The sequence below is a fragment of the Equus przewalskii genome, chromosome 18 (assembly GCF_037783145.1).
Source record: "Equus przewalskii isolate Varuska chromosome 18, EquPr2, whole genome shotgun sequence".
Taxonomy (NCBI): domain Eukaryota; kingdom Metazoa; phylum Chordata; class Mammalia; order Perissodactyla; family Equidae; genus Equus; species Equus przewalskii.
This window is the reverse complement of record NC_091848.1, coordinates 57,193,265-57,218,903: the sequence shown is the minus strand read 5'-3', so window position 1 is coordinate 57,218,903 and position 25,639 is coordinate 57,193,265. Positions and strand designations below refer to the sequence as shown.

General features: G+C 42.4%; 1 protein-coding gene across 2 annotated transcripts in view; it reads left to right on the top strand.

Moving 5' to 3' along the window:
• The window catches only part of COL8A1 (collagen type VIII alpha 1 chain), a 138,173-nt gene that overhangs the window by 86,424 nt on the left and 26,110 nt on the right, over window positions 1-25,639 (top strand). For both annotated transcript variants that reach the window (XM_070582090.1, XM_070582089.1), the window contains exon 2: window positions 539-653. The gene's annotated coding sequence lies outside the window, so the exon portion shown is untranslated. The remainder of the gene's footprint in view (window positions 1-538; window positions 654-25,639) is intronic.

The window sequence follows — 25,639 nt, the reverse complement described above, 5'->3', positions numbered from 1 at the left end:
GACCTGATTTGAGAAATAACTAAGAATAATTTCTAACTCAAATACTGTGTATATAATTTGGATGCAAATATGTTGCTGGAAGAGCTCACTTTTCTTAAATAAACCGAACTTTTGCCCCTGAGCTATTACTTCGCATGAATTTGCTTCCTCCGTAGCAGATGCCCAAATCCTTTCTAAATTATCTCAAATCTGTATTAATGAGAATTAAACTAATGAGAACTCAACACGTCATATAACTGTGAAAAGTAATAAAGATATACAATAAATTGTTTATTTGGACAAAAACTATAGTATATGTCTCAAATAAGTGCAGACTGGCGTACACAGAAACAAAAAATATTCTCCTAATCAGCATACAAGGATCTCTATCTCCTTGAATGTTACATTTTGATAAATAATAGCATTTTTTATTGGCGTGTATTTACATATTCCTATTATGTAATTTCTCCTAGGATCCCACAACAATGCACTTTGATAATAATTCAGCTTCTTGTGATCTTTCCAATTGAGTCAAAGTGTCCTCTTTTTTCCCCCTCAGAAGCTGTTGTGGACGCAGAGCAGCGTCTGGTGAAGAGACGGAAAGCAGCGCCGAGGTGCCACAGACAGGCACAAGGACCCCGGTCCTCGATTCCGCCGGCCGCGCACGTCTCAATGTAAGTGTGAGGAGGATGGACGGGCGCGCTGGCGGTGCTGCGGTGGTCCGGGGTGCGCGCCGGCTGTCGCTGGGGGTGCGCAGGGCGCTGGGAGACACCGGGATCCGGCCCTACTGCGCATCCTATCTCCCATCCCCATCTCCGCTGCGGCAAGAACCTTGAGACCATCGCTACTCATGCCAGGTTTTAAAATCTCCTAGAGTTAAATACATGTGCGGAGTGTGATTCTAGCTGATTTTTAAGTCCGGGCATGTTGAATAGAGTCTTAAAATAATCATTTCCATAGGACCTGACTAGGTATCCAAGTGTCCACCAGATGCTAGCAGCTCGATTTTGCAGAGGGAAATTGCTAACTTAAGCTTCTTTTCATGATTCAGCAGAAGGTTTTAAGTAATAAAAGATCTGGAGATTTGTAAAATAAATAATTCCAGTGCAAATGGGAAAATTAAAATAATCTTATCATCTCCCAGTCATGTCTATATGTGCTTTTCTACCATTATCAAATTTCTCTTAACTGGGTCAATTTTTTTTTTCTGGCTGTTATTTTATAGTTTTAAGTTATGAGTTGTAATGAAGAAATGATTCCTTTCAGATGACTGAAGTGACGTGTCCTAAATTTTCCTAGATAATCTGGGCAGTCTGCAACAGCATGTTCTAACACATGTGGTCTTGTTCACATACGATGTTGAATATACCCACAGGGAAAAAGAATAACAGTATGCCAGAATCTCCTTTGTTCCTTAATTGACCTCTGAGTAGAAGCAATTAAAATATAAAGTACATCATTAACTTTTGAACCTTGACGGAAAACAAAAATACCATCCATTTCTGACAAGTAGACATTATCTCATAGTATCCACAGCCATCCTATGATTATTACCGTTGCCTGGTCTTAAGTGTGACTTTTGGACACACAGCTCAATATTTCCTAATATTTAACAGTTCAATGGCTTTTTTATAGTCTATTTAATTTTATTTAGTAATTTAAAGAATGAATGGTTAAGATTCCTCAGATTTTTGTCTTCTTGCTGGAGGTGCACTTGGACGAAAATAACAGCACAGCATCGAGCCCCGTAGTTAATGCCCCTTGAGCACACCCTGGCTAGAGTGAATCCTTCCAGAGTTTCTGGAGAAATGCGGATACATTAATGATTTTCCTAAGGTATCCCATTTTTACTACAGGTATCACTAATTCTTTTGGCTGGAGTCCATCAAGGCCAGATGTTAATCAAATGAAATATTTATAATGAAAACCACTGAGTAAAAAATATATGCTCATTTAAGCAACAGATTTTAGGATCGAGCTGATCATGTATTTTGGAGAAGTTGACGAAGGAGGCATGACTGAGGTTACATTCATAACGTCAGGGGAAGGCTCTGGACTCGATCCAAAAAAACCTTATCATTGTAGCAACCAACAACAGGCTCAGCTTCTGGATTTCTTGTAACAAAATCTTGCTGCCAAGGACATTGGTGGACTCACGCAGTAAAAAATTACAGTAATAATGTTAAACTAAATCATAAAAATGCAGAAGGTGGTTATTATAGGGTAGAGGAGAGGAATTGCTTATAAAGTTATGGTGGAAATATCAAAAATACATTTTATTGGACTTTTAAAAAATTAAGCTTTGTTTTTAAACTAGGGTGCAAAAGCAATAAAATGTAAAGGTTACCCAATAAATTTTTTCATTCAGTGGTCAACAGAAATGATTCAGCAAATGAAAACAAAAATTACATTTATTCAATATGGTCATCAATTCAGGCAGGCCCAAAAGCTTATGTGTGATCGTTTTCTTATAAAAATAACCAGCTGAAAGTCATTTTTAAGGAAGAATTTTGACTGAAATAAGAATAAAGAACTTTTTGAATGTATGTCTTTTTCTCAGTGAAAACGAACTTGGCTTATGCTTAATTTCACATAGTATAAAACTCTAAATACTTTATGTGGTTTTTAAGTTCTATGAAGAAATTCATTTGAAACAAATGTAGGAAATGACAAAAAATATTTAAATATGGAAACCATGATAGGCTTACAATTTGGGAAATGGAAATAGATCAAGACAACTAAATCTCTGGGCACCCTACACAAGTTAAAGAAGGAGGCATGAAGTTAAAGAAGGTAACTTTAAAAATTATTTTTGAATAATCTGGAATTTTCTTTCTGATCGTCTTTTTACTTTCTGAAAACATAGATTCTTGAATCACATTATCATAGACATTTTGGTAAACAGATTGCATATTTTCCTCAAGTTAAATAGCATATGTCTCTACGTGACAATTATGATAGAAACAAACTCCTTTTGCTCATGAAAGTATGTGCCTCACACACAGGAAGCTCCGAATATCATGGTTTGAATTGAATTATTCTCACTTTCTGTTCAGAGATGAATGTGTCTCTTGGATTCACACTAGAGAGGTGGTGTCTCTTGCATGGAAATTAATGAGCTACATCTGCAACCAAAAATAATCCATGGAAAACCTGCTAAATTGGTCCATATCTGTTTTACTAATCAAACCCACTGCGGAAGGGCTTTCTTGTGGTCGTACCACATTTTGGAGATAAATAGAGTGGGGAACCACAGTTCAATTTGGAAGTTGTTTGAAACTTTGAAGAACATGGGGTTTTATATTATATGACAGCAATAAAGTCCAATCCTTGATGGTTCTAATTCTGATATATAAGTATATAAATATCCTGTATGTATAATTTTACTGCAGAACGCTGTAACGGTGCCAAAAGACCCTAACTATTCAATATGGAATTTCCTTCTTACTGCCACTCTTTTCCTTCCTCAGTTTTTTTTTTTTTTAATAAAAAGAGTTTTTTTTAAAGCCAGCTTGGTATGAACAGCCTTTAGTTGAAGCAGATGGCTGGAAGTCAGAAGCCCCGGATTCTAGCCTTGATTCTCCTACCAATTTGGAATGTGGCCTTGGGCGAGTCATGAGAGTAAATCTACAGTAAAAGGGGTAATAATGCCTTACATGTGCCTGGTGCCTTATGATCTAACAGAGCACTTTCACACACAATATCTTATTTAATCTCCCCACAGCCTCCTAAAAGCAATGTGGCGGATATTAACATCCTCCTTTATAGAGAGTGGGAGTCTGAGACCCAGAGAAATGAACAGTGACATCAGCATCAGATGTCAGAGCCAGGAAAAGACATGTATGCTGAACCTTCCGAGCTGGTCTGTCTTCTCTCCTCTTCACCACGTGGTGTAGAGGTGCCTCTAAAGGGGGAATGACTAGGGCTGTGCTGTCCAATATGGTAGCCACCAGCCACGTGGGTGACGGAGCGTTTGAAACGTGGCTGGTCCCAACTGAGATGTAGTGAGAGTGTAAAGTACACACCAGATTTCTAAGACTTTGACCAAAAAGAAGAATGTCAAATATCTCATTAATACTTTTTATAAGGATTCCACATTAAAATGAGAATATTCTGGGTATCATGAGTTAAGTAAAATATACTATTAAAGTCAATTCACCTGTGTCTTTTAACATTTTTAATGTGGCTTTTTTAATGTTTCTTTTAACTTTTTTAACACAAAGCCATGTATGTGGCTCACATGGTTTCTATTGGACAGCCCTGCCTGGAGTAGAAGATTCCATTGTTCAGAGCCCACAGTACAGATTTCACAGCACTGGGCTTGTTTATGCACCTGTCTCGATGTGGCTGAGACAAATTCCCAAAGGCTCTGTCAAACATAGAGCCATTTAGATTAGCAGCAATGCTCCAGTCATTTCACACATCTCCCACATGCAGGAGAAAGTCAGACTTTGTTAGTTGATACCTCAAATTACTCATTCATTAAAAGGGCTCATTTTATACTTGCTGAGTGCTTGAAAGGCTTGGAGTAAAGTACCATGGAAAGAACTATAAATTATATTTATGACTGGAGCCTGCCTTATTTTAAAATATGTTCCCATTAAAACTTATGAGTGAACGAGACATTGGACTATTAGATGATATAGGCAATGTAAAATAATAATTATATACCAATTTATTATAAAATATAGTATAATTTATTCCCTCGACAAACTCTTTAAGATATTTTATATATAATCTCTAAAGAAGTAGCTTAAATAGTGAAAAGAAAAATAGCCCAAGTCACTGAAAGCTAACATCTATTTAGCATGTACTCTTGGGGCTCAAGCACTATGCTAAGAGCTAAACCAAGATTATCTCATCTGGGGATTTGAAAATTAGCAAGAGGAAGCAGAACGAAAGTCTTATTCATTACCAACTCAAACTTCAATGCTGTTTGAAATCAGCCTCTCATAACAGTATTAGAATATTGGGACATGATTCTGTCTTATTCATTGTATCTCCACTGGTGTTTATCTAGCAAACACAAAGGACAGGAACAGCGCCAGACGCTGAGGGAGTATCAGGCAGTAAGACAAGAGGCCTGCCCTCAGAGAGGAGCCCGTTGGAGGCTTACAAACATATTTTTGAAAGACTCATGCTTATAAACAAGATTGTATGAAGGAAGAGTTACTCTTCACTTTTTAAAGGGTTTCTTGGGGCTGGCCCCGTGGCCGAGTGGTTAAGTTCGCGCGCTCCGCTGCAGGCGGCCCAGTGTTCCGTTGGTTCGAATCCTGGGCGCGAACATGGCACTGCTCGTCAGACCACGCTGAGGCGGCGTCCCACATGCCACAACTAGAAGGACCCACAACGAAGAATATACAACTATGTACTGGGGGGCTTTGGGGAGAAAAAGGAAAAAAATAAAATCTTTAAAAAAAAAAAATAAATAAATAAATAAAGGGTTTTCATGTTACAATAGAAATCGCTATAGCCCTGTTCCCCAGTACATTAAAATTTACCTGTTGTTTATAAAGCAAAGGTCTCATGTAAAAAAAAAAAAAAAAAAAAAGCTATGTAATATGAACTTCAGACGCTTACTTTCCTCTATATATTATACCCACTTGGAGGAAAGTGGGCTGAAATTACCTTAAATCTTTTCTGGAAAAAGGAGGAATGAAAGCAAACAAAAAGGGGACCTACATCAAAACAGCGCTGAAAATCACAAAGCAGTGAAAACCAAAGGGTTTTATAATTTTTAATACAATAGTAATAATATGTTACCTAAATAATATGACCTAAATCAAACCAGTACTGAAAATCACAAAACAGGGAAAACCAAAATGTTTTATACAATACTAATAATGTGTGACTTTTAAGGCAGAGATTAAAAATTGTGTATATAAGCTAATTATATATTAATTTCTTAAAAGAAGATTTTAAAATATAATGACTTGTTGCCAATTTCTTAATGTTCATGCTTACCTAGAATAAAATACAAAGAAAAATATTAATAATAGCCAGCTCTGGGAGGCAGAATTTTAGATATTTCTATGTCCTTATTTACACTTTTCTGTAATAATTCTAGAGTAAACATATATTGCTTTTATAATAAGTAAATAGAAAAATTATTATAATCAACTCCAAAACCGATTGCAAACGAAAAAGGCAAAAACTGTCTGGGGGGAGTAAAATGCAAATTTTGTTCTCAATCACAAAATTTAAAAATAATGATACATCTTATAGATTCTTCTTTCCAGGCGTTCTTGTCTTCCTTTGATTCAAGATAAAGCAACCTGTGGACTATTCAACTTCTCTAGACAGGGAAGATAAGAATTAGATTGGGTTTCCTAGATTTTCTTGAGAAACAGTTTATCCTTCGCTGTGACCGTGAGTGTGAAGATCGAGGTTGTCCTATGAGCTCTTAGAGCTCAGAGCTGTCGCTGCGGCAGCGGGAGGAGCAGAGCACCGTGTGCAGTGAGCTCTTCCGCATGAAAACAAACCGGCCCTCAGTCACTGCTAATGGCGTCTGCTCAAAACTGGCCTGCTCTTAGCCCTGAGATGCAAAACATCATGTGGGAACATAGCATATAATCACATCTTTGAGCTGGATGGGGTCTTAGTGATCCTTAAGAGTGAATGTAGAGCTGTTTGCGGCATCACATTTAAAAACTCATGAAGAAATATTTGGCCTGGTAACTTCTTTTATGAAAAGAACACTAAAATTTTACTACAAAGAAAACTCAGTAATGAGCTCCTTGTGTCATTTAGTCATTAAATCGTAAATCCACAGACTATTAGAGCTGAAAGTGGCTTTCTAGATTATCTCATCCAATACCAAAATTTTGCAGATGAGAAAATGCTGCAGAAAAATTATTTTCTCAGGAGAAGTGAAATCATTGAAAAATATCCCAAAGAATCCAGGAATTGCTGCAAGTGTACCTGGGAAGGGCTGGGTATTTCAAATCCTACCGGAACTTTATGATTTGAATTTTTAGTTTTGTTGTGAGTACTCCAGGGCAAGGAAGGAAATATGCTAATAGTGACAAATATTCATATAATATATGAAAAGCACATTCACAGTGAATGCCTATAAAGTAAAAGCCAAAAATATCACAAAGCCAATGATTTCAGACTAGGTCACTCATTCACTATGCAGCTTCCTTTCTTCAGTGAGTCAAATAATTGAAAGGAGTTTTCTTTGCCACTTTTCAGACACAAATTGCTTATTGTCATGAGAAATTGGCTACTTCCACAACTTCTGGTAGACCAGAGAATAATGGGACATTCGTTCCTTGAGTTAAAGAAGAAAATATGTTAAAATCTTCCTGATTTTATGCATTTATGAAGAATATACTTATATTAAAATTATATGTATTAAAAACATATTCCTCATCCCCCCCCCAAAATACATCCTTACTGCACATTACAGAGATTGTCCTGGAACCAGTAACTATTAAGAATCTTTCTCAAAGTTCAATGTCTGCGTAAGAAGTGGAAATAATAACACTTAATTTTAAGCAAAATAGCACAGCGCATGCATTTCTATTGCCATCTATAAAACAGGAATAAAAGTAGACTTTCTCAAAGTTGTTTAAGGTTTAAGTCAACTAATAATAGATGTAAAGTGCTCAGTGAAGTGCTCGGCGCATGATTGACACTCAGTAAGTGCAGACGTTATCATTGGTAGTAATACTGTTAAATTATTTGTAATATAACTCCACATACACCCTTCCGCTCACACTAGCTCTTGCCATTCCCCCACTGTCGTGCCCCATGTCCTTGCACATACCCATCCCGCTTCCAACCGTCTCTTCCTACCTCCTCTCCTGTGAACCCCCACCGTCCCCCAGAGTTCAGCTCTGAAGCTTCCTCGCATCGTTGTCGTCCCCCATCCCCGCGCCTGACCTCATTTCACTCGTTCGTTTCCAGGTACGCTGCACACACGCCTCTCCCCGCAATTGAGAGCGTGACTCTTTTTACTTGATTCCCCCTCACTTCCGACACACGCACACGCACAGCGGACTGAAAATGCATCACATTTTCAGGATATATGTATCCCTGTAGACATGTCTGTGGAAGTGAATAAACCAACCCCTGTGTAAGTAAATAAGTGGGTTTTTCTTGGTGAGTAGGTATCAGGCTAGAATGTGCACCTAGTGGCCTGAGTTTTGAAGGGGAGAAGGGCATGGTGGGAAAAGCTGGGAACGCAGTTGGCAGCCCTGGGGCCCGGCTCTCCCACAGCCTAACCCTGTGTCCTTGGTGAGTCATTTAACGTCTCTGGGCTCAGTTTCCTGCTCAGTCAAATGAGCCGGTTGGCAAAATATTCTCTGAGGACCCGCCTGGCGCCAACATTTATGTGATGCTAAATGGTTCATCTCAGCGGTCCCCAGGCTCTAGCAGACCTTGGAATCATCAAGAGGGCTTGCAAAACGCTGATGCCTCGGCAGCAGGTCTGAGACGGGGCCCAAGAATTGCATTTGTAACAAGTTCCCAGGTGATGCTGAGGCTGCTGGTGGGGCAACCACACTTTGAGAACCGCTGATTAATCTTAACACAGGATCCTGACACTGTCCTCTTGTCACCTGACTGAGAGCACTCCTAATATGCAAATTCTCAATAGGATGAAGGGAGGTAAATCCAGGCTTCTGTGAGGCCGCCCTCAGGAGGACTGGGCACCTATGGGTGAGTTCCAAGAGCGGCCACAGAAGGCAAACTTTGCTGGCCCTAACAGTTTTGTTAAAGGCCCACCTTGTGAAAAGCCTGCGTTCACAACACTGCCAGGCGCTGAAAACTTCCAGGGTTTGACGCATCTGTTAAAACCTGCTGCAGCTGAAGCCACAATGGATCACAATTGCCATCTAGTGACCACTCCTAGTTACTGCAGGTAGAAACTACAGAATAACAAAACTGTGTTCAAGATGAGAACTTCTGAGAACAAGCTCAAATTACTCCAGTCTCATCTACATTTGTATCCAGGTACTGTGAAAATAAACATGGATATATCACTTACTGTATGCTAGGCACTGTTCTAATACCTCATATATGTCCAGTCACTCACAGCAACCCCATTAGAGAGAGACAATTGCTATCCCCATTTTACAGACGGGAACTATAACTGCGGATGTACCAGAAATTAAGACACTTGCCTGAGGTTGCGCAGTCAGTCAAGTGGTGGAGCTGGGACTCAATCTAGCCAGCTCCCGGAGAGAGATTACTCCAGCCAGCCTCTGCCATATCAGCAGTTTAAAATAGTTACCGAAACAACTGGTACCTGCCGCCGGTAATCAGTTCCAAGATAGGAGTCTGAAAAATTTTATAAAGTACATACTGCAGCCGTGAATTTTTTCTGGTTCTTCCAAATGAAATCAGCTCATGTGCAATCATCAAGGAAATGTTTCTACCTACACAGAGCCACCATTATGCAACAAAAAGAGCACCAACTTAGAATCAACGTCCAACTTGCTCTGCACCCTTGGATAAGTCATTAACCTCTCTGGGCTCCACTTTCTTAATCTATAAAATAGAAAAAATGAAAATGTAGCGTACATGGTTTGGAGTTCTTTAAAGCCAGACAGAATTTTTGAGTAACTCCTCAAGTTATGCGGTGCATGTGATCCCAAACAGCAAACGGAGCTGATGGCCAGCGACCATCTCTGTTCTTCTCAAATTGTCCTGCATGTCGGAAGGGAGCCAGGACAGCAGAGCTGCTCTCCGGGTCTGTTGTCCGGAAGTGCTGGCCGTAAATAACAACACTCCTGGAGCTGGCTGAGGAGTGAAGCGCCGTGGGTTTCACTTCTCTTCGTGGGTGCTGCGTGTTGCCCGGGCACCCCGCCTTTTCCTGCCTCCCGAGAGTCCTCACCAGGGGACTCCTGCCGATTGGCCCCTCTCTGCTGCGGGACTGAGGTCCAGCTTCCCTCACGCCAGACTTCTTTGCTCAAGGGTTTCCTTAGATTTAAAAACCTGGTCTCTGCTCATCCTTTCAGCTCTTTATCTAAGACTTCGCAGTTACCAAACCATTTCTTATCTCAGTAAAGCAAATGCTACAGGGTGGTTGTCACACCAAAGGACAGTGGTTTCTTTGTCCTTGTGTGTGTACAACATGCTGGGATCTGCAGGTAGGCAGATTCACGATCATGAAGGAACACAGATACGTCAGCAGAGCTAGAGGGCTAGAGGGTAGCCATTCACATAGAGCCGTGTAAAACATCACTGTCTCACTTTAACAGATTTCTGTATGTCGTTCCAAGTCTTTGCATATGTTTAATCATCACCGCAAATCCAGAATTAGACCAGATGTGTTACTATCAATCTCACTGGAGAAATTAAGGAAAGTGAAGCACAGAAATTTTAAACATCTTGAAACAATTGAGTGAGTAGTTGAAGGTCCACATCTCCTAGTTATTGGGCCTGTGCTTGCCCCACAATTGTAGTTTATTTTAACAATAAGATCCTGACATAAGACGACGCCCTCTGATGCTTGTGTTAGAAAGGAGTTCCTTGTACAACTGTGGCAGAAGTAACAGATCACTGTGACCCCGAGGACGGTGAGAAGGCTCTTTAATTCACTCGCCAAGCATGTGTTAAGAATGCCTCTGTGCCTGGCGCTGTTTTAGGTTTGGGGGACTTAGCAGTGAGTGAGGCCAGAAACGAAATTCCACCTGCAGAGCTTCTGTTCCATCTAGTTGGAGAGAAGACGATAAACGAGAAAACAAATAATTAAGGAATACAGTGTCTGGTAATGAAGAAAAACTGAGTAAGGCAAAGGGATGGAAAATGACAGTGAGTTGAAGGCACTGCTTTAAGTAAGATGATCAGGACAGGCCTCTCGGAGGAGGTGACATTTGGAGGTCTGAAGCAGGTCAGCTTGTACAGCGATCTGGAAGGCCGTTCAGGCAGAGGGAGCAGCAAGTGGGAAGGCCCAGGCTTGGGAGTCAGCTGGGCTCCAGGGGAGCAAGGAGACCGTAGCTGGAGCCCACTGACAAAGGAGGTGGTGTCTGGGAAGAAGGGAGGGCTGGATCGCATAGGCCTTGCAAGCCGTGGCAGGGCAGGGGTTTCCGGGAACCCGGGTGGGGAAGCACAGGAGGGTTTTGAACACGGGAGTGGCAGTGCCTGGTCCACATCTTTGAATGATCACTCTAGTTTCCCTGGAGAGATGGGAGTGGGGCAAGGGTGGGGGCAGGGACTCCAGTTAAGGGGCTGCTACAGTGGTCCAGGCAAAACATGACGGTGCCTTAGAAACAGTGGCTCAGGATACGTTTTGATGGGGAGATCCTAGAACTTGCTGGTGGATTGGACGTGTGAGAAAAAGAGATATCAAGAGCATCTGCTAGTATCTAAAACAATCAAACTCATAGAAACAGAAATGCAGTGCTGTTTCCAGGGGCCGGGCGAGGAGAAATAGGGACTTGCTGTTCGATGGGTGCAAAGTATCGGTTAAGCAAATGAGTGAGTCCTAGAGATCTGTTGTGCAACACTGTGCTTCTTAGCAATACTGCACGGTGCTCTTCAAACTGTGTTAAGAGGGTAGAGCTCACGTTATCTTTTCTTGCCACAACAGCAACAGCAAAAAGAATCGTTGCTATCCCTGTAAAGTCAGACCTTAAAAACTGCCGTAACTTTGAGAAACTTTTTCAGAGAAATAGGATTAGTTTTCAACGTAATTTTTTGTAAACCGTGCAATGTCATTTAATCATAGCTTTCCTCAAAACTTAAATTTGAAATGTTATTATACATTTATAAAAAGAAACGTTAAATAAAAAGGACTACATGAACTCTCAGAATTTAGATTCAAAAATTTTTTTAAAAAAAACATCTCTCAGACTTTGAGCCTGAGCAACTGGATAAGTAGTAACGTCATTTTCCAAAATAGAGAAGCCTGGGGTAGAATTTGTTTCCCCAAATTTGTAACCCTCTAATTGTACTAGTTAATTTGATTTCAGAATTAATTTTTAAAAATGACAGGAATTTTTAACTTGAGCCTGTTTAGATGTCACCAGCTTTTTAAGGATGAGCCGTGTGTAGCAACAGTGATATTCTGCCACCACATGGAATCCCGGTCCAAGACAGAACCCTGAAACAGACCATCAGTCTGGCCTGGTATGACGTTTCTAAATCTTCTTTTGTAAAATAGTTTCAAAGACCCATGACTAGAGAATTATGAAATCGTGCCTTCTCTTTAGGACATGTTTATAAATATGAAGAATGGAAGCTTAGCTCTCTACTCTTGCAAGAAGTACAAGGTAAAAGTCTATGGTTCAGTTCAAAGGAATGTTAAATACCGGCTTGAGATTTATCCTCTTGAGAAAGAAATGTTGCAGTGGGAATGGGGAAGAAATGTGGTTGGTGAGCCAGTGGCTCTTTGTGGGAACGAGAGTCTTGAACTTCCAGGCAGCTATGACACACTGTGCTTGGCCTCAAAAATTTGGGGACAGTGCCATCACATCACCCATGCATGACAGATAAGAGCAAGGAAACACTTTTAGGGTACAAAGACTTAGCCAAAATCACCAGTGAATCTCAGGGGTTAGAGCCAAAACTAAGTAAACAGTAGTTTTAAAGTGGACACAGAAATTTTTTGACTCATAAGCAGAGAAGATTGAAGGGACACCAAATTCTAAGGGAAGGTAGTTTCTTGTCAGGTCCCCTCTCAGATAGGGAAGGGCCCCTTTTCCACAGGTTGGCTTGTCTGGTAGGCTAATTAGCTGTGATTATTTTTACAGATGAAGAAATGAAATCCTAATGGCATATCAACACTATAAGGACAGGAAGCTTTCTGTCTTCTTTATTGCTATTTCCTCAGCAATTAGAACTGTACCTGACACACACTTGGCACTCAGCAAAACTTTGTTGAATGGATGAATAAAAAAAGCTTGAATAAATTGCTAAATCAAAGGAAAAAATAGAAAGTAGAAAGGAATCTTTTATTTCCTTTGGTTTTATACAAAAAGCCATGTTGACAGGTGAAATCTAATAAAAATTATAGGAGAAATCTTTTTCTCAGGGGGAATAGCTCTTGTCAATCCACTCTTTTTTTCCAGGGGCACAGGTGAGTTCTGGGTGTCCCACATGTTTATGCGTGCATTGACGTTGGGCATTAATAGATCTTTGTCTTGGGTTCCACTAGTTTTTATGTGATCTACATTTCTCACTCATTCTTCATACTCTTTGTTGAGGGGCCATTATCAACCTGAAGAGTGAAACAAAAAAACTGAATAATTGGCAGCACCAAAACTTGATTCCTTTTGACCAGCCACTCGACTGTAAGATCCTAAGATCCATGTCTGAGATTCCAGTTTGCCTTAATCTCACATCAGTTCATTCCCCGTCACCAGGCCTGACCTCTCGAGCAGGGGCAGCCTTTGTTCTGTTGCCATCATTCTATCCTGCCACAGCTATTGAAGAGCTAAGGGTATAAACTAGTAAATAGAGAAAAATAAGAAATGCAAAAGGAGTTGGATGGGAAACGGCCTTTGAGGAAAGTATTTGATGAGAAAACAGGAGCCTCTCTTCTACAGCCTCGGCTGGCCTGGAATCCAGTCTGGATCTCAGAGGCTGTTGCCTCTCAGCCTCCAGTCGACCAGCATGAATCTGTCCTGGTAACCAATGTTCTTTGAGATCCTTGAACCTAAGACCTTTTAGAAATGTATATAAGTCATTCTAAAGTGAGAAAATGAACAGGATACATTCTAGTAGAAAGCCAAGGAGAGATAATAAAATAAATCTTTCTTATCTCCCCTTTTGGTGACATTACACTTTAAAAATAGGTCTGGGGAGGAGCCCAAGGGAAGAATTTCAGTTAAGCTAATCTACTTACAAGTAGAATTTCCTCCAGGACACAAGAGCCTTTGGCAAACATTGGTTGGCACATTCTTCCTAAAAGGTAAAAACACTTTTTTCTTTGGCTGGTTTTAAATGACACTTAAGAGTGTCAGGCAAACTTTCCAAACCATAGCCAAAAGCAGGTTCATCCAGTCACACACATCCCCAGCCAGCTCCAAATCAACAAGAAAAGTAGGCCTAAGGACGTCAGGATGCTAACGGCAGAGCTCGCCGGTATGCTGCTGCACTCCTTGCAGTGGGCAATTGCTTATCCTCCATGCTGTAATGTGTGCCGTACTGAAGGGAACCTCAGGTTGACCATAATCCATCCAGCAGGACCATGGTCCTCAACCTTTAGTGGGCCGAAGAATCAACTGGAGCAAGCTTGTAGAAAATGCAGATTTCCGGCCCCTTCCCCAAGCCCATCCAGTCAGACTGTGGGGAGGAGATTGGGAAGAAGGAAGCCAGTAAGTAAGAGGCAGGTGGTCTGCACAGCACACACAGGGAGTCGCCGCACTGGGGCTGGAGTGAGTTCCCTGAAGGCAGGACTCCCCATGTAGCCCATCGTCCTTCCTGCCCCTGCACCGAGGACCCTGGTGGATCCTCACTGACTCTTTCACGAATGCAAAGCAGCTAGCATTTTTGGATGCCAGGCCCTGTTCTAAGCCCTCTACACGTATTAACTCATTTAATCCTCACGACAGAGGACTATTATTAGCCTCAATACTTGCTGGGCACTCTGCCTGCACACTCCACAGTGTCACATGGCTGGCTTCTCTGTTACATTCTGCTGCCACCTCCTCAGGAAGCACCCCCCCCCAACTGCACCTCCAGTGGCCTCAATCCCACTCCGGTCCCATCATCAGACCCTGTTCCTTTTCTCTACAGCCCTCGCCTCTACTTAGAATGACCTGGTCTGATTTATTGTCTGGCTCCCTCCACTAAAATATAAACTCCCTGAGAAAAGGAATCTTGCTGGTCTTGTCTGTCACTGTCTCTCACTGTGATCACACAGGGAGTTAGCCAGACCTGGCTCCGCTTCATTAGTCATCTCAGAAAATGTGGATAGATCCTGGGAAAATCTTTCCCTTTTTGAAGAATTGTTGATCCACCGTCACATTGATTCCAGTCAGTGGCTGACTTAGTAGGAAACTTGGAATTACCAAAGTAGATGTGGAAAGGATGCAACCAGAGGTGAGGTCTGTTCTTACTGTAGCAAGGCAAAGATCCTTTGCAAAGACCTTTGTCTAGGAAGAATTTTCCTGCCACTCCTCCCTCCCCCCATTGAGAAAGATTTAATCCGAATGTTTTAAAAGAGAGTGGAATTTGTTTTCATTCTAAAACTTTCCAAGTGCAATCCAGTCAAGAAGAAAGATAATTTCTACATTCACTACCCAAGTCCTCAAAACCATCTGGGTTATCTCAAAGCCAGGTTTAGCACACTTTGTTTTCCATTTTGTGAGCAAAACATGATTTGGATTACACATTTATCTGAGGCTCATGCATCGAGCTGAGAGACTCTGTCATTTTCTTATCAGAAACAACAAGAGAAATTCCAAATATGAAGAATCACAGAGATTTATGGCCTCAATTCCCAGCCTGACACTTGGCTCAGCACAGAGAATGCGCAGCCAAAGAGAAGTCCTTTACGAAGGTAGAAAGGAACTGGCTGCTTGTGAGGCCCAGACTGGGAAGCGACACAAACAGGGGTTTGGGCTTTTACACAGCCAGCAAAACCTCGTCCGTTTGAAGTCAGATCAATTGATTTCTTGAACATTTCAAATAAGCAAAATTCTGCAGGAAATGGGAGCCAGATGCATTTTTAACTCCAGAGTTCCTTGGAAGACAGGCAGAAAATAATCACACAACATTCTCTGGTTTCATTTTGACTGTCCTGCTAGACTTCCTCTCCAGGACTATACCTCCGACATGTACGTAGAGACAATGAGTGAATAAACTCGGGGTGGGGTACAGGGAGAAATTTATTTAAGTAATAATTTTAAATGGTAATTTAAATTTAAATGGTAATTTTAAATTTATTTAACTAATAAACAGTATGTGTCATATAAATGTATCCCAATTTTAAAATAGGGCATTATTTGGAAGAGGCTTCAAAGCGTCTTAGGAAGCATCTATTATAAAGGGGACACTGCGTTGGCAACTCTCCCAGTAACCCTCTGGGGTAGCTGTCGTTGTTCTCGTGGCGGACCTGGAGAAACTGAGGCTCACCAAGATGCAATGCTTTGCCGGGGCCCACAGTGGTTGTAAAGGAGAGAGAGGCTGAGATTGACGTATGGGAGGAGCTCCCAGTTGCTCCTGAGGATTGAAGTCCCAATGGAAAGAACCTGATTCCAGAGACTAAGTTTCTTCTAGACCAGCTGTTGCTGGTTCTCACCTCCTCGCACGTGGTGCGGGAATAAATGGACACCCTGTGTAGAAGCTGGGACAACCAGGGCAGGAGGAGTTGGCAGCTGTATGCAGGCAGGAACACCACTGCACCACGGAGGCACAGGCGACTTTCCCCGGGAACTCTAACGGGAGAAGGGAGTGTTTGCTCCTCTCTCCAATAAGCTTAGGCCTCAGACATTTAGAGAACATATAGGAAACATGAAAAGAAGATGCACTCACCTTGCCACGCCCAGCCGCCAGCTTGTTAACCTCTTATCTTTGTAATGTAACTTTCACAGAAAATGAAATATTTCTTTCCTCTTGACTTCACATATGCTGCCCAGAAGCCCCCAGGTTTCCTGGAATTTTTATTCAGAATTCCAGATACTCCAGCAACAATTCTCAGGCACCACGCTTTGGCTGACAGAGAGCAGATACATACCGTGTTCGGTACAGACACGTCTGGGGATCTTCCCTCTGCTTTCTTCAGCTTTCTCTTCCAATGAAACTGTCCCATTATTGCTTTTGATTTATTGATTATGATCATATTTCCCTTTCCAGAAATCTCATTTGCAAGATAAAAAAAGAATAAAAATGTTAATGGAGAGTCTACCCTGGTATCTTGTTAGCTCTCCTCGGCTCTTGCTTTTGACCTGTCTGCTCTGTGTCTTGGGCACTTGTGTGTCGGCGAAAGAGACCATGGAGATTTGAGCAGCGGGTTTTTATGTGTCTGTGTGCATCAGGCCCATCCCTAATGTGTGACACTTTGGGCAAAAGTACAACTGGAGGCCCACATTCCATACATTTAAATATTTAAAAGTCATGAGTCAAGCTAACAAACTGTTAAATAACTTACGTTCTATCCCTCTGCCTTGGCAAATAGACATTCCTAACAACCTGGAAGGCCAGTTCAAGTTTAGAATTCTCAGACTCCTTGGAGCACTGCACCAGGATGCAGAGCCTGCCCCGGTTCATTTGATCCCACCTCCAGCTCGGCCATGGACCACAGCAGCTTTCACAACCACACATGTGAACAGCCCATCCGCACAGCCAACTCCCTCTACAACCCCTTGCAAACGGCAGCTCCCTGGCCCCCCGTGAGAGTCAGAGGTGCACACCCAGGGGTCAGTCCACCTCAGGAGGCTGAACCCTGAGACAAAGCCCGTGTAGTCACTAGAAAGAGCTCAAGATCATCTGGGTAGAGAATGCTAGAGTCTCGTGCATACAGAGCATGGTCAGAAGAGCGTGGGCTCTGGACAGCACAGTCGCTCGGCTCCTCACCCCTGGCAGCTGGAGGAGGCACAGCTTCAGGAGGGTCAGAGCACGGGACCCTCTTGGCCCCAACTGAATGGCGTCTGGAGTTAATCTCCCCTTTTTCGTTACGACTAAGTGAGAATAAACCTTATTTACTGGACACTTTTCATCCCTAGCAGTGAGCAGTACCTCAGGAGAAGATCTGGAATGAGAGGCTCAAGACCCTTGGTTTCACATGAGGCAGGGCGTCTGTATCTCAGTATCGCTGAGGATTATGCAATTGACTCTTTGGATTGCAAGTACAGTCATCTGATTTCCTGTTCCAGTTTCCATGGTCCAAAGCCAGTGAAGAAACAAAATCTGTTAAATATTCAGAAGGAGACATCAATAACAATGGATTATTATCTAACACGGAAATAACTTTGAGACAAGGAAGTACAAGCACATTTTTCATTGTCATAAATTTCTTTAGAAGATGAAACAAGCAGGAGTCAGAGAAGTGTAGTCTGACAGATGGGAGGGAGAGAGGGATCTGGGATGATCAGTGATCCTAACAGCTAAGACTTCTGTCGTACTGACTCTGGGCTGGAGGACATCATTCTAAGCGCTTTACTAACGTTTACTTATTTAATCTGCACAAAAGCCCTGGGAGGCAGGTATTATTATTATCCTCATTTTGTAGAGGAGGAAAGTGAAGCATAAGAAGGTGTTTGTTAAAAAACTAACTTTGCCTAAGGTCACGTGGATAATAATGTTCAGAGCTGGGATTTGAACCCAGGCCATGTGGTGCCAGAGTCTGTGCAGTCAGCAACACGATCTACTGCTTCCTGAGATGGCCCACCACCCAAGGACCAGCCAGCTCAGCCGCTGGCCACCCTCCCCTCTGTCCTGTTTCCCCAGGTAGCTGTGCATTTGCCCATAGTAGTGGGAAGAGTTGTTGTCCCTGTGGCTGACCCAGGACCTTCTGTGTCCTGTGGGAGGAGGGCAGCCTTCCTCTTCTCAGGCCTGGTGGCCGTCACCCACCGGAGACCAAGGAAACCATTACAGCCCCAATTCTCTCAACGCCCAACCGGATGTTTTTAAGAGGAGCTTTGTGTATGACAATTTACTTATTCTCTTGCCTTGAAGGTTCGCTAAAGATTAGGGATTGTGTCTTATTTTTCTTTACTTCCAATTCCTATTAGAGTTCTTTACATACAAGAGGTGTTCAGAAATTTTTACATAAATGAAGTTTTGCCGTATTCTCTGATAACTGAGTTTTACTCTGGCAGTTCAATGAATATAAAGAGCAGAACAACATTTGTATAAAAATTCAAAATTCAATCATTGTGGGTGGGCATGAATATGGAAATTGTATATATGTGCCAGAGTCTATTCTGTAGCCAGTGTTGCTGTCAGAGAGGTGATATGGGGTAATAGTTAAGTGCCCAGATGCTAGAGGAGGCCTCCCCCGCTTCAAATTCCTGTCCTTCTAATTACTAATTGCTGTGGGACTTTTGACATTTAAACCCTCTGTGGCTCAGTTTCCTCATAGGTCAATAGGAATGATTATGATAATAGCTTCCATTTCGGGGGGGGGGTGGTTCTGAGAATTAAATAAGTTAATCACTACAGGGTGGTTAAAAGAATCAATAAAAGTGCTTTCAACACTGCCTGGCAAGTAGTAAGTTCTCCATGAATGTTAGCTGTCATGCCAAACCATCTCAGAATTTAAGCACAAATATGGTAGCTTTCAGCACATAAAACAGTTGTATTTTTTAAGGGATTGATAAAGTAGTTAACTGTGTTAAGACAACAGTTATTATGAATGATAATAGTGAACAAGATACAACCAGGAATGACAGGATACGCTACGTGTTGCATTAGCCACCAAGTGTAGGCAATGTAATAAGTTATGTCGTGAAAATATGGCTTCCCAAGACAGGGTCTTGGCTATCACAGCATCAGCTGACTCACTGTCCTCCTCTCTCCTCTGAGCAGGCTTTCCCCATCTGAGAATAACAAGGATCAGGGACATCAGTCTTAGCTGCAGTCTGCCACAATTGCTCACACTCACACCAACTCACACCAACGCACACCGGGGGAATAAACTCCACCATTCCCAGACCAGTGTCCTATCCATTCAGCGAAGGGTGTCTCGTGGATGGGTAATGCAGTGGGAATCCACAGCATGGACTTTTCTGTTTACACTCTCCACAAGGAAGCCAGTGGGGCTGCAATATACAGGATGTTCGAAAGCATACACACCAGTTTAAATCCTTTTTGGAGCCCAAATTCCTTTCCTCGTGTTCTTAACCTTTGCTGTCCAAAGCCTTCCCAGACTCCTCCCAGGCCATTCTTCAAGGCAAAGCTTGGAGCACTTATGGTGCTACATCTAGTTACTGTTTACTTCATTGCGTGTCGCTTTCTCATTATAATATCATTAGCACAGGCAGGGTTTCTGCTGGCAAAGTAACCAGAGTAGTGTTCAGTGGATCCTTTAACTCCTTTTGGTCATATCCATTTTCTTGGATTCCAGTCTAAGAATGCTAACATTTCATAGTTTCTTCCTATTTCTTTTGTATATTTCTCCATGCGGTCTCATTGGCCTGTTACAGTTTCTCCTAAATTTATTAACATCCCATTTTATTTCCTCTAGGTATCCTCAATACCTTTCTCTTCGCCAGCACAACAGATTTCTCTTCTCATGCCTACTCAAAAGTATCAAAATTACGTTTTTATTTCAGAAAAAATTTCTAAACATCATTCAATGCAGGCATTTATATATCAGATGCTAGCTCAACAAACCCTGAACAGATTATTTCTCTTAAGGATGGTTTTGTTTATGGATATGCCTAAGGTACCAGAATTGGTTGGTAAAAGATATGTTAATATCCTATTGGATCCAGAAATAGCAAGAATGCAAAGCTATATAATGCCTATTATAACAGCTACCCTGTATGGAGTTTTTGCTAATTGCCGTATAACTGTCAGACATTTGTTGTCTAATATTTTCCTGATAAGGATTATGAGTCCCATTTTCCAGGCTGAGAAATAGAGGTTCCTAAGGTTACACAGCTGGTAAGTGGCAGAGCCAGGATCCAAATCCAGGAGGCCCAGACTCTCCAGCCTCCAGCTCTTTCCCCCTGCAGACAGCCTCTCAGCACGTGGTCCACAGTCACTCAGCTCACTCGGAAGGAAGAACCGAAACCCAGACAGCTCAACCGACCCATGCGCTCAAGGCTGGGAAGCAAATTGATCACTAGAACTAACCTGGAAAGGAAGACTGAACTTTTATAGTCCTGGGTCATTGTATAATCCTTCAATGATACTTCATTTTCCCCTAGTATTTTCCTTGAGAAAAAAGATAATCTTAAGAGGAAATGTGGTGCTACTAAAATTAATATTCATCATCATAATTGGACATGACTTTCGGAAGCCAGCACTACTGATATTTAAAGAAGATGTCCCCTAGGGGAGAGAGGCTCTCTTACGATATCGCATTGCACATTTGTGTAAAGCATTAACTTCTTTGGCTCCTTCAAATATTTTTTTTGTGTACTAGTTCAACAATAGTAAGCGTGGTACAATGACTCCTTCAAAGAGATCGTGCCTCCTCCGAGCCTGAAATAAGCCACGGTCCATCTTTCCTGTGGGCTTCATCCCCAAGCTCAGAAAGTGGCACTGTTTATAATGCAGCCCATTCCCTTTAGAGGTTTCTCTGTGATGATTTGGGATCTTACCTATTTCACCACAGTTTATTAATCCTGGAGTTGCTCAGACACAAGGTTTTCATTTAATATTTAACTTTGGCAGAGAGACATTTTTAAGTTTCTCCAGCCCAAAACTTGGAAAAGACCTAAGGAAAAGTGGCCAGGAGAACTCTACAACAATATTTTCTAAAGCTTCATATATCCAGATTTAAAAATACATACGTTTATGTTTTCTTCAGGAACAGCAGTAACTCTGAGCTGACAAGATTTTTAATAACGCTCTTGCTAACAGCTGGTGGACCCAACATGTTTTCTGGAAAAAAAGAAAGAAGAAAGAAACCTCAAATACCTCCCATTTCCCCATGATGGGCTGGCTCAGTCCTGGAGAGGATTCGGAGCGTTTCTTTCATAGAGTCACATTTCATCGGGATGAATGTTTCGCTCCAACCTGAATATCCTGCAGCCCATCCTCACAGTTTCAGTGGATTATCACAAAGCAGATCAATGTAGAATGCATACTGCCCCTGGGCCTCTGAATCACGATGTGCCGACGGAATGTGGAGTGCACGATGTTACAACAGACAAGGCAGGTGTCCTGACATACAGGAGTGAGAGTGAAGGTAACACCAACGATCATAGTGAGACGGAGGGCTCAGAACGGGTCAGTGTGAGAGACCAAAACGAGAAGGATGGTTCAAATCCAGGACCTGTTCTCCTTTTGATGGTGATAGAAGGGGACGGTCATAAATTGTAAAATACAATGGAAACTCATCTGCACATAATGAAAATTTGATTGAGATTGGCACATAACTAATCTCATTTGAAATGAGATTATCTTTTATTAACTATTTCAAAGAGTTGAGAATTTATGTTTTTCAAACCGAAAAAGCAATTGGTGATATTAAGGTAAATTAATAACAGCATCATAAGGGCAAAATGAGAGTGCCTTTTAGCCAAAAAGGTCCCATGTTCCTGGATATGGGGACCCCACAAACCCTAACCCTAAAGTAACTAAAGTTAACCTAAGTAACTTGCCCAAGGTCCCACGGACCATGAGTGACAGAGGCCGTATTGAACTAAGCGTGTGGTTTAGGTCCCATGCTTGTAACCACCCTGCTATGCTGTTTCTCACACTGACCATCCTGCCGGTCAGCCCACCAGTCAAACCTCCCAGTAAACTGCCCTCTGAATGCATGATGCCAAGTGATAGTGTCGACCCTGCTGCTGCGGTCCTCAGACCACCGCCCTTACCCTCTCATTGCCCCGAGCCTCTTCCCCCAGGGCTGAGGGGCTGCACCCTCAGAAACTGTCCCTCTGCCCAGCCCTCCAGTCCACCTTGTACCTTCTCATGGCTAATGACCTCCATTAGAGAGCAGGGGAAAGTTACCTTGTCAAGATTATTGACACTAATGTGTGGGTGACTTAGTAGGACAACTCCATCCGAGAGGATTTGCATTTCAGAAGAGGATTTTATTAGCCCAAATGAATCATACTGGAGGGGATTTTGTTGTGATTTGGTTGCTTTTGTGGTGCTTATGGTATAAAGACGACAGCATTTAGACTCAGAAAGAAATTGAAATCCTATTTCTGCCCATATCGGCTATGTAAAGTTGGGTGAGTGACCCAATCTTCTGAGTCTCTGGTTCCTCATCTTCTTAAAAGCCAGTCATTAACTCTTCACAGTAGTGCTGTACCAGGGAAAACAGACTAGCAAGGCTTCTTGTTGTTAGTAAGGGCAGACATTCTGCTCTCTGCCTCCTTGGCAGCCCGCCCGCCATTCGTGTGCTCACTGGAAAAGGAGTCGTCAGCAGGGCCCCTGGAGGGCTGGCGAGACTGCACCTCACTAGAGACCAGTGTTCACCATGTCGGCGTTATGTTGGATTATGTGCCCACAGGGCAGGGCCTGCTCCTCAAAGGGATCCATCAACCTTGCTACAAATTTATCCATTCACTCAACAACATGTATTCGCCAGCTACTATATGCCAAATCTTGTGCCCAGCCCCAAGGGATGCAGAAATAAAAGTAGCCAGTGAACTGCCATGTGCTACCTGATAGCAGGGGTGACAACCAAAGGGGGAACAGAAAAGAAGCACTTCCCTCTAGAGGCGTTCACATGCAGGCACACACGAGACGCAGCATCTGACTCAGAGAACACTGACTGCTATCCATGGTGCCATCCATTCAGTCATTCGTTCTCCAGATTTTTGGAGCCAATGGGAAAACAGCACAGTGACTGAGACAGGCCAGGTCCCTGCTCTCAGAGTTCCTAGACATAGCCGGGGAGACAGACAATGAATAAATTAAATAAGCAACACAGTTGCAGCTATTGAGAATTGTTATGAATGAGGCAGTGTGATAGAAAGTGAGCAGATTTGGATGTTGCCTTGGCCAGAGTCATCAGAGAAGACTTCTCTGAGAGGATGGCATCTAGCTGAGACTTGCATGACATGAAAAGGAGCCAGCTGTGTGCAGAGTTGGGAAAAAACCATTTAGGCAGAAACAACAGCACATGCAAAGGCCCTGTCAGGAGCCAATTGGTGAATTCAGTGAGCAGAGAGAAGGTCAATGTGGTTTGCCCTTAGTCAACATGTAGAGATAAGATGTGGGACAGGCAGCGACCAGATGAAATAGGGGTTTTGAATTTTGTTCAAAGAATAATAGGAGGACATTGGATGGTTTTCAGCAGAAGAGTACTATGATCTGATTTACATTTTTTAAATGATAAAGGATATTTATATAATCACACTCTAACAAAGTTCAATGGATTCAAGAAGAGCGATTATTTTATCGCGTTATACATATACTGATTACCAATTTTCAAATAATTATAATATATAATATACTAATTCTAACAAGTATAGTTTCAGCATCACTAGGTTAAATGGACTGATGCAGAAGTCATTTGGGGACATTCAGTGACTGGGGTCCATCATTACCCAGGTGAGGCAAAAAGATATCCTTTAACAAATTCTGACCAAAAAGATGCCAAGCCACGTAAACCTACTTGAAATTAGCGTGCCTCCACCTGGCGTGTGTTCTGCAGAACAGGAGTGTTTGAGCTGGATTCTCCCTGCCCATCAAGCTGGGTGTGTGTTTATGTTAATTCCGTGCAGCTGAGAGTAAGCCAGGGCCGCTTCTGAGGTTTCCATTCATGAAAATCTCAGTGTACTAACCGTGGAAGGTGCTAAGGAACCCAAAGTGGCACCAGGCAGGGGCTCAAGGAATCTTACCTTGCCCCGCTCTCCAGGGACGAGGTGTCCTCTGGTGTGATCCTAGAGGCATCAGGAGGCCCCTAGTGATCCTCCTGGGGACCCCTCTCCCTCCCGAGCTTCCTCATCACAAATCCTCCTTGAGGTGGTAGGAACTCTGTTAGGAGACAAACGCTGTATCCTGGAGGAGTAACCCAATTATACCATGGTCGGTCAGGAATATCCTTCAATGCTGGTTTCTTAAATTACCTGGTTGTTGCCTAACAGAGTCCATATGCATTTTTTTTTAAGTCAGGGAAGAAGTTTGGGGAGTCCAAAATGTGGCTTTAAAAAGAGCAGATTGAGCAATAAACTGTGGTATCCACACAGTGGGATATTATTCAGCACTAAAAAGAAATGAGCTATCAAGCCATGAAAAGACGTGGAAGAAACTTAAATGCATCTTACTAAGTGGAAGAAACCAATCTGAAAAGTCTACATACTGTATGATTCCAATGATATCTCCTTCTGGAAAAGGCAACTATGGAGACGGTAAAAAGATGAGTGGTTTCCAGAGGTTCGAGGGGAGGGAGGGATGAACAGGCAGAGTACAGAGAATTTTTAGTAAATAATTGTTAAAACAGTGAAACTATCGCGTAGGATACTATAATGGTGGATCCGTGTTATTATACAAAGCCCATAGCATGTAAAACACTAAGTGTGATGTTTTAATGTAGGTCTAACGTGAACCATGGCCTCCGGGCAGGTTCATCTATTGTGACAAGATACCATTTGGTGTGAGACGTTGACAGTAGGGAAGGCTGTGCATGTGTGGGGAGGGGATATATGGGAACTCTCTGTACTTTTTGCTCAATTTTCCTATAAACCTAAAACTGCTCTAAAAAATAAAGTCTATTTTTAAAAAATTAAATAATATAAGGCAGAACAGTATGGAATTAGATTACAAAGCAGAGGGGAAGGTTTATGGGAGGTCTCAGTGAGCAATCCTGGGCAGTGGGATGGGGATGCCAAGAGGATCCAGGGGTCACCAGAGGGGAGAGGGGACCACCGAACACACCCCCATGATTTCTCCTGGGCACTTGCTCTGCATGAAGCAGGGCTTGGGGATGTGCAGAACAGCGTTGCCAGCCTTCCTGGCAATGTTTGTACTGATGGAAACAAACAACCCAGACATAACACTGATCGGAGGGTGCTTTTTAACTTAGTCGAACTGCCTTCCTGAGGCCCTATTGCTGCGGATTCTTCTGTGGTGGCTTTTCCCCAGAGCAGTCCTGAGGGGCGAGACCTCGGAGATGGACCTTCAGATTCGAATCCTG